This window comes from Plecotus auritus (assembly GCF_963455305.1).
Source record: "Plecotus auritus genome assembly, chromosome: 2".
In the NCBI taxonomy this organism is placed as follows: Eukaryota; Metazoa; Chordata; class Mammalia; order Chiroptera; family Vespertilionidae; genus Plecotus; species Plecotus auritus.
Genome location: NC_137771.1, coordinates 134,286,205 through 134,295,402, shown reverse-complemented (window position 1 = coordinate 134,295,402; position 9,198 = coordinate 134,286,205). Strand labels below are relative to the sequence as shown.

Sequence of the window (9,198 nt, the reverse complement as noted above, 5' to 3'; positions counted from 1 at the left end):
TGCTTACATCTGAAGCGAGTCTGCTATAGACAACATAAAATGGTAGAATGGTAGTGTTTTTGTTTATTTGCTTTGTTTTGTGTGTGTTTTTTGTTGTAGTTATGTTTTATTTTGTTTTATCCATTTAGCCACTCTATTTTGATTTGAGAACTTAGCCCACTTATATTTCAAGTAATTATTGATAAGTATATACTTATTGCTAATTTTTAAATTTTTGTATCTTGATTTACAGTTCCTTAGTTTCTTTCTTCTTTTCCTACTCTTTCTTGTGTGTGTGGGTGTGTGTGTGTGTGTGTGTGTGTGTGTGTGTGTGTGTGTTTTGATGACATCGTTTAGTGATGTCTTGATTACTTTCTGATTATCTTTTGTGTATCCACCAGAAGCTTTTGCTTTGTGGACAACATGACTTACATATAACAACTTATATTTATAAGACTATTTTAATTTGATAACAATTTGAGTTTAAACACACTTGAAATATCTACATATTTATTTTTCCTCAACATTTTGTATGTTTAATGTCACATTTTCAATGTTTTAACCATGTGTATCCTTTAAATAGTTATTAGTTACAGTTATTTTTTCAACCTTTGTCTTTTAACCTTCATACTAACATTATAAGTGATTAATATAGTACCTATAATATGTATTTATCTTTCTCATTAAAATTTATACTTTCATTGTTTTTGTCACTAATTAACACATTTTTTAACTTAAAATTACATTTAACATTTTTTGTAAGAGGAGTGTAGTGGTGATAAAATCCTTTAGTTTTTGCCTGTTTGTACAGCAATTTGTCTTTCCTTTAATTCTGAATATTTTTGCTGTGTAGAATATTCTTGGTAGGCAGATTATTTCCCCAGCACTTTGACTATATTGTGCCTCTTCGTCTGGCCTTCAAAGTCTCTCCTAGAAAAATCTGCTGATATTCCATGGGGTTCCCTTGTATGTAATAAGTTGATTATCTTTTCTTGCATTTAATATTCTCTTATTTTCTTTAACTTTTGACATCTTAATTACAATGTGTCCTGGTGTGGGATGCTTTGGATTACTCTTTTTAAAATTTTTCTGCTTCCTGTATGTGGATATCTGTTTCTTTCCCCAGATTAAGAAAGTTTTTAACCATTATTTATTCAAATAAGTTTTCTGCATTTTTGTCTCCCTTTTCTCATTCTGAAATCTCTATAATACAAATGTTATCTACATGATTTGGTCTGCTAAGCCTTTTAAGATATCTTTACTTTTTTTTGCTACTCTGATTGGATGGGTTCCTCTGTCCTGTCTTGAGGTTCACTATTTTTTTTTCATTTGCTTCATTTAGTCAGATGTTGGACCCTTTTTACATGTTTTTCAGTTTAGTTATTGTATTTTTTATCTCTGTCACTTTTGTTTGGAAACTATATATATATATATATATATATATATATATATATATATATATATCTTTACTGATGTTCTTTCTGTGTTCATTCTATTTCCAACAGTGGTAACTATAAGACAATTACTTTAAACTCTTTATCAGGTAAATTACTTGTCTGTTTCATCAGTATTTTTTCTAATATTTTATTTTGTACATTCATTTGGAATACATTTCTTTGTTTCTTTAATTTGCTTAAATCTGTGTTGGTCTCTATAGATTAAATGAAGCAACTCTCTTTCCTTGAAGCATTGGTCTTATGTAGGAGATGAAGCTTATCATTCAAACCTGCTCTAGTCCTTAGATGTCTTTCAAACCCTGGTGATTGTCCAAGCAGCCTATATTACTTTTAATAGCTTCCTGTAGTTGAGGGTGTGCCAAGACCAGTCATTGTCCCAAAGGAGAGTATCAGTCAGCACCCAGATACAGGATGATTGGAAGGCAGACAATCAGCAGCTTCTAAAGTATGCAAATACTTTTAAAACTAGGAAATTAGTCTCTTTCACATGTCTGCATGTTTTTAAAAGGACTGCTGTGCATTATGCAATGGGGTGAGTTAAATCTTTGTGCAGGCACTTTAGGAGACATTCCTCGGTTCACCACAGCCTCAAGGGTCTTGTGGGTGCAAGCCTTATTGGTCTTCAAAGACAGATATTTTGGAGGCTTCTCTCTCAGGTGTTGTTTTTAATACTTGTTTATTTAATGTGGGGTATAAACCCTTCAATCCTTAGGGAGAAGCTCTCGGTTTTGAGTTTTTACCTGATTGTGAGTCACCATAAACGGGGTAAGATTTATGATGAAATTGTATTTCAGCCTTTTCTACCTGGTCCAATGTGGTTTCTCTCCCATTTTCCTGATATAAAGGGGTCACCTTGTCAGTTTTCAGTTCCTTATCAGAAAAAAGTGTTCCATATATAGCTATAGATTTGGTGTGTCCATTGGAAGAGGTGAGTTTAGGATCTTCCTAAGTTGTCATCATGAATGGAACTATAAATAAATTTCTTTAGTGCATAGTAATAAATGCTGATACTTTTCCTGTATCTTTTTCTTGTAAAGAAAGACAAACTCTAATAGTTTTGAGAATGGGAGCACTGATCTAAAGAAAATGCCTATAGTAAAATAAAACTGTATTATAAGCAAAACAAAAATTTAAGAAATTGCAGTACAGATTTATATTCTACTTAAAATTTACTTCCACGTGGGCACTTTTCATAGAAATTTGTATTCATTCATGATTAATTACAAAGGTTGTAAATATTTTGTTTAGAAAAGTATTTAAATTTCATTAAATAATATATCATTAATGTTTACGTAGTGTTTAAAAATTTTCATTGTTCTTCTCTAAAAGATGGAGAGATATTTATATCAGTAATATATTATTAGACTAAATATATACAATAGAATATCCTTTTTCCTTTTTCACTATTTGTCATTTTTGAATTTTTACAATAATAATGAAAGTCATCTGTATGTCATTAGATACATTGAGATAATCTATAATAATCTATAATAATAAAAGCATAATATGCTAATTAGACCAGACAGCGGAATGACCTTCTGGACATCATTCCAGATGTCCTTCTGGATAAAGCCGTGGTGGCGGGTGCCAAGGCATAGGCAGTTAGGGGAGATCAGGAAGGCAGGTGAATGGTTAGGGGTAATCAGGCAGGTAGGTGAGCAATTAGGGGCAATCAGGAAGGCAGGCAGAGTGGTTAGGGTGATCAGGCAGGCAGGCAGAGGCAGTTAGGGATGATCAGGCAGGCAGGCAGAGGGGCTAGGGGTCATCAGGCAGGCAGGCAGAGGGTTTAGGGGTGATGAGGCAGGAAGGCGAGTGGTTAGGGGCATTCAGGCAGGCAGGTAGAGTGGTTAGGAGCTAGCAGTCCCAGATTGCTAGATGGATGTCTGACTGCCAGTTTAGGCCCAACTAAACTGGCAGTTGGACATTCCTCCAGGGGTCCCGGATTGCAGGCTTGGCTGAGGGAAACCCCTTCATGCACGAATTTTGTGCACCGGGTCTCTAGTTTTTTATAAGACAAAATTTATTCTAAAGTGCAAATCCATATATTTCTATTAATGAGTGAAGGCATTTATAATAAAGCATGTACACATTTAATTACCAAAAGCCTAAATGTATAATCTAGATCCCAAATGCATTTATTGAAATATATAAAATAAATTAAAAGCTTATTTGGCTGTTAAGTTACATATTCTCTGAAATGTTCAACAAGATTCCTCAGAAAATAAAAAGGGATCAAATAAAATAAAAATAGGAACTGTTTCTTAAATATTTCAGTATGGTATGCATGCCCAAATACACAAGCGACACATGATTTTTAATCAGAAATGATAGGTAAAAGTTGCCATTGCCAGGAGCAAAATGCATTTGAAAGCTATAGTCATGCTGTGTGAAAGAAAAGAAAGCCAACTTTAGATATGAAGCTGTTAGCAAAACCTTATCTTTCACTAGGGCACTTCAACTCTGCTAGTTTTAACTAAATTTATTGACAAAATAAATAAATTAGTAAGTTATAATAAGTTCCAAATAATTGTTTGAATTAAAATATAAATGTCATGGTTCAAAAGACAACAAATAAACTTCTAAAATTTTTACAATATACAGGACTTAATTTAATTTACCTTGACCATTTACAAAGAGACAAAATTAGAAAGAATGGGTGTTGGGGAGCGGGGAGATGTAGATAAGAGTTTAATATAGAGAGGAAAGAAAGAGAGAGGGAGAGAGGGAGAAAGAACATTTGATAAACACTAATTATATTTCTGAATATTGGGTTTGAAAAGATAAATTATGTTAGTAATGAGATTATTAAAGATTGTCTGCTTCTTCCACCACAATCCTCCTTTATCATATTGAGAATTATAAAAATTAACTTAAATTATACTAGTTTAGAATTAAGATACTTTTATTGACATGTACAATGGAAAAAAAACAACTAAATAAAAAGCAATAAACTATAAAAACAAAGTTGGTGAAAACTAGACTTATTTGAGGACGTAAAAGTAATTTTTAATGAGGCAGTATTATTGAAAATATCAACTGCTTATTGAAAGTTTTAACTGTGCTATAGAAAGTGACTTCTAATCTAAATTTATACTTGCAATTATAAATTCACTAGAGTCCCAGCTCACGAAATCATGTGTGAGTAGGGTCCCAAGGCCAAGCCTGCAATCAGGGCCACGTCCAATGCCATGCAACACCCCGCAATGCCCCATGACGCCCCGTGATGCTCCCCGCTGCTCTGTGACTCTTGCCTCCATCACCGCATGATGCTCCCTGGCACTTCGCAATGCTTGCCTCTACCACCCTGTGATGTTCCTCAATGGTCCCTGCCCCGCGATGTTCCTCGAGGCTCCCCACCCTGCGATGATTCACAACTCTCTCCGCCACCACAGCCCCACGATGCTCACCACTGCTCACCGCTGGACCCTCACCACTGCTCAACGCCCACAGCCCACCACTGCTTAACAGTCCCCGGCCCCACCTGCTGCCAACCCCCCCCCCCATTCGCCATGCTGCTATCAGAGCCTGTGGGAGGGGGGGGCAGGGAGGGACCTAGAGGTGGTCAATGGACTTCATGGCGACTGGTCGAGCAGTCGTTCAGGTCATTATGCTTATGGTCCTGACCTTTTATTATATAGGATAGCCTCATAATCAAACACAAATCTATAGCTTATAGTCATTCAATATGTATGCAATATAAACTATTTTGTTTTTACTGCTATTACAAAGTTTATATTATATATTGGAAGATCTCAAAGGTCAAAGGTAAAATCTTCTTATGCTCTGAAGCATTATAGCAGAACCTGGATAGAATTATGCTAAATGAAAAAGCCACTCTAAGAAAGACAAGTACCACATGATCTCACATATATGTGGAATCTAATGAACAAAATAAACTGACAACAAAATAGATCCAGAGACATAGAAGAACAGAACAGACTGATGGATATCAGATGAAAGAGAAGAGAGGGGGGCAGGAAAGGATTAACCAAAGAAATTATATGCATACTAGAGGCCCGGTCCATACACTGGGGGGGAAGGGGTCCCTTAGCCTGGCCTGTGCCCTCTCGCAGTCTGGGACCCCTTGTAGGATGTCTGCCTGCCAGCTTAGGCCCACGCCCCGCTTCTGGCTGAGCTATGCTCCTCCTGTGGGAGCGCACTACCACCAGGGGGCAGCTCCTGCATTGAGCATCTGCCCCCTGGTGTCAGTGTGCCTCATAATGACTGGTCATTCTGCCATTCGGTCGATTTGCATATTAGACTTTTATTATATAAGATAAGTATAACCCATGGACACAGAAAATAGTGCAGTAGTCCTGGGTGGAGGGCTGGGGGGAGTGGCTGAGCAGGGTGGAAGGGGTCAATCAGGGAAAAAGGGGGACATCTGTAATAGTACTTTCAAAAATTAAGGAACATTTTAAAAAATGTTCATGTTATACCTAATATTATAGATAATCAGATCTATCAATGCCTTAACATCCCAATAAATTATTGTAGAAAATAACAGAAAAACTGTTATGGATCAAAATTAAGTATCAGGAACTCTTGAGGACATATTTTTCTATACAAAATAGAATAATTTAATTTAATAAAATGGAAGGATGAGTATAGGTGGATGAGATCTATAGTGTAAACTGATTCTCAACTTTTGTAGACACTCAATTGATGATGTCTATAACTAATACACATAATAGTAGATGGTATAATTTAGGAGTCTGGATATAACTTTCAAAGATACCTTAAAGAAGTAGTTGAAAATATTTTCCTACATAGTGGATCTAAGGGTATGGAGGAGTAGATGTGAAGTTTGGTACATTTCACTAAAAGCATTTTAATACTTTTTAGTTTTAGCAACTAATTTATTTCTTTGTTGCAAAAATGTAACCTAAAAAATAAACAATTAAACAGGCAGAGTACTAAAGCACAGAAGATATTACTAGTACATTTCTGGGAGATATAGAAAAAATATATATACTTTATGTAGCTATGAACCAAAATCTAATGAAACTTTAGGTAGGAAACTTTAAATTATCTAATTAAATATATTTGTAGATACTATATTTTGAGTAGAGAACACAGCACTGATGATGGAAATATGAAGTTTGCCAGAGAAAACAGAATATAGGTATAGAGAACAGTACATTTAAAGGCTATTGTACCCTAGCCAGTTTGGCTCAGAGGATAGAACATAGCTGGGGACTGAAGGGTGATGGATTTAACTGTCAAAGACAGATACTTTGGTTGCAGGTTTCCCCGCCTTTGTTGGGGTTCATGTAGTAGGCAACCAATCAACGTGCATAGATGCTTTTCTCTCCCTCTCCCTTCCCATTCTTTCTAAAAATCAATGGAAAAATATACTTGGGTGAGGATCAACAATAAATAAATAAATAAATAAATAAATAAATAAATATAAAGGCTCTTGTCAGTTGTGAGATATCATAATTTATGAAATAACTTTTGGGATTATTAATTTGGTTGGAGTAAGAAGTTAAGACTGGCTGCTGGCTGGCGCCAGGGATGGGGGGAGGGGAGGGCCCTGCAGGCCCCCAGGGCAAAAAGGGATCAGCATTCTTCTGAGGGAAGCTCCTTTATCACTGATGGAGATGGAGCCAGAGAAAGTCAAAGTGCAGAGGAAGCTGAGCGCAGAAGCGTCCTCCTACGGCAGTGCCACCTGCCACAGGGATGAGGTTGCCACTCTGGCCACCCCACCGGGTCACACCCAGTCCTGCAGCTTGTCTGCCTCACCCGCCCTGGTGAGCACCAAGGAGTTCAGGAGGACCAGCTCTCTGCAAGGCCATGCCCAATGACCACTTTGGACCCAAGGCCTGTGTGCTGCAGAACCCCCAGACCATTGTGCACATCCAGGACCTGCCAGCCAGCGGCTGAGGTAGAGCAAGTCCCCAAAGAGTGTCCTCGCCATCAAGAAGATCCAGGAGGCCAGCATGCTGCAGCCCTTCAAGGCGCTCTGCATGTACCTGATGGAGGAGAACAACTCTATCTTGTATGTGGAGAAGGTTCCAGAAGACCCTGCCATCATGGGAGACGATAGCTTCCGCTGGTAAAGAAGAAGTTCTGCACCTGCAGAGAAGACTATGACGACCTTTCCGACCAGACCAATTTCATCATCTGCTGAAGGGGGTGGGGGTGGGGATGGGACGGGATCCTGCTCTGCTCCTGCCTCCTCTTGCAGCTGGTTCCCATGCCCCAGGCAGCGTGCCTCCGGTCTTGGCTTTGCACCTGGGCTCCCCAGGCTTTCTGACCTCCTTCAATTTCCAGAACTTTCAGACCCAAGTTACTCAGGTGATACAGGGGGATGCAGCTATTGTTCTTCAGAGCTGGCTGAAGGTCAAGGTCGTGAAGAGCTCAGAGGAAAGAAGACTGCCATGTTTAATGGGGTCAGTGAGAATGGGGCCCCGGCCTCCAACTGGGACATGGAGACCAGGAAGCAGGTCCTGCGGTACCAGGTCTTGAACGAAGTGGTGATTGACAGAGGCCCCTCCTCCTACCTGTCCAACGTGAATGTCTACTTGGACCAGGGGTCCTCAAACTTTTTAAACAGGGGGCCAGTTCACTGTCCCTCAGACCGTTGGAGGGCCGGACTATAGTTTAAAAAAAAAAAAACTATGAACAAATTCCTATGCACATTGCGGGCCCGGGACAAGTCGGCTGCTAAGCAGGACAGGCAGCGGCACCCAGCGAGCTGGATAAATGTCCTCGGCGGGCCACATGTGGCCCGTGGGCCATAGTTTGAGGACCCCTGATCCTGGACGGACACCTCATCACCATAGTGCAGGGTGATGCCGTGATCGTCTCCACCCTGAAGGTGGCGGTGCAGGTCTCCATGATCCAACCCAACATGTCGGCCATCATGATCATGCCCATCTGTCCCCACTTACTGTCATTCCAGCCATTCGTGGTCCATTCAGGAGTCGAGTTCAAGATCATGTTGTCACCGGAAGCAAGGAACACCATGTGGGATAAAAGAGGCAGGAGATCCGCCATGGAGACAGCATCAGCAGCACTACCTGGTGCTACCAGCTCCCCTCCATCTGCGTGCGAGCCCCTGTGAGCGACTGGTCCCAGAGCCTGGCCCAGAGTCTGCACTGGAACGTGCACAAGCAGCAGGCTCACTTCAAGGACCAGGAGAGGGAGGAGGGCTAGCCTCGCCTGCTGCACCTGTGTGGTCCAAGGTCACATGCCCTGCAGGCATCAGGTGTCACATCACTTCTGTCTGTAGCCAGAGGAGCCCCAGAGTCTGCCTTTGTCAACCAGATCAACCGTTTTTTAACATTTTAAATCTGACCTTTTTATGCATTTCTGAATATGCCAAGTAAGCAACAATCAGGGCCAGATACTGGACAGGGTCACCCAACTGCATGGGCTCTTCCTGCTCTTTGTCAGGAAACTTCCACAGATCAGTCTATCACACTGAGAGGCATCAGAAGGTATGGATCTATCCTTCGGTGTTGAAATAAAGTCTCACAGCTGAGTCTTCCTTCAGGAAAAAAAAAAATAGTTAAATAAGGGGAGAGAAGTTAAAGAGGGAAAATTAGATGAGGCCTGATTATTAAGACTATTTTGTAACATAATAAGAAATTTAAACTATTTTTGTGGTGAAGAATGATCATCAAATGTATTTAACTTGAAGGAATGTGTGATCAGATTTAAGTGATAAAATATAACTGTCAGTGCTGCATGTCAATGAAATTAATACAATCAGTGTTGCTGCCTTTGCAATATGGCACACTGTTTTACAACAAAC

At 39.6% G+C, this 9,198-nt stretch overlaps 1 pseudogene across 1 annotated transcript; it reads left to right on the top strand.

Moving 5' to 3' along the window:
* The first annotated feature begins 7,033 nt into the window (after nt 1-7,033).
* LOC308241209 (NAD kinase-like) lies at nt 7,034-8,597 on the top strand (annotated as a pseudogene). Its single transcript has 2 exons — nt 7,034-7,957; nt 8,194-8,597. The product of its transcript is annotated as an NAD kinase-like (transcript).
* Nucleotides 8,598-9,198: the final 601 nt, after the last annotated feature.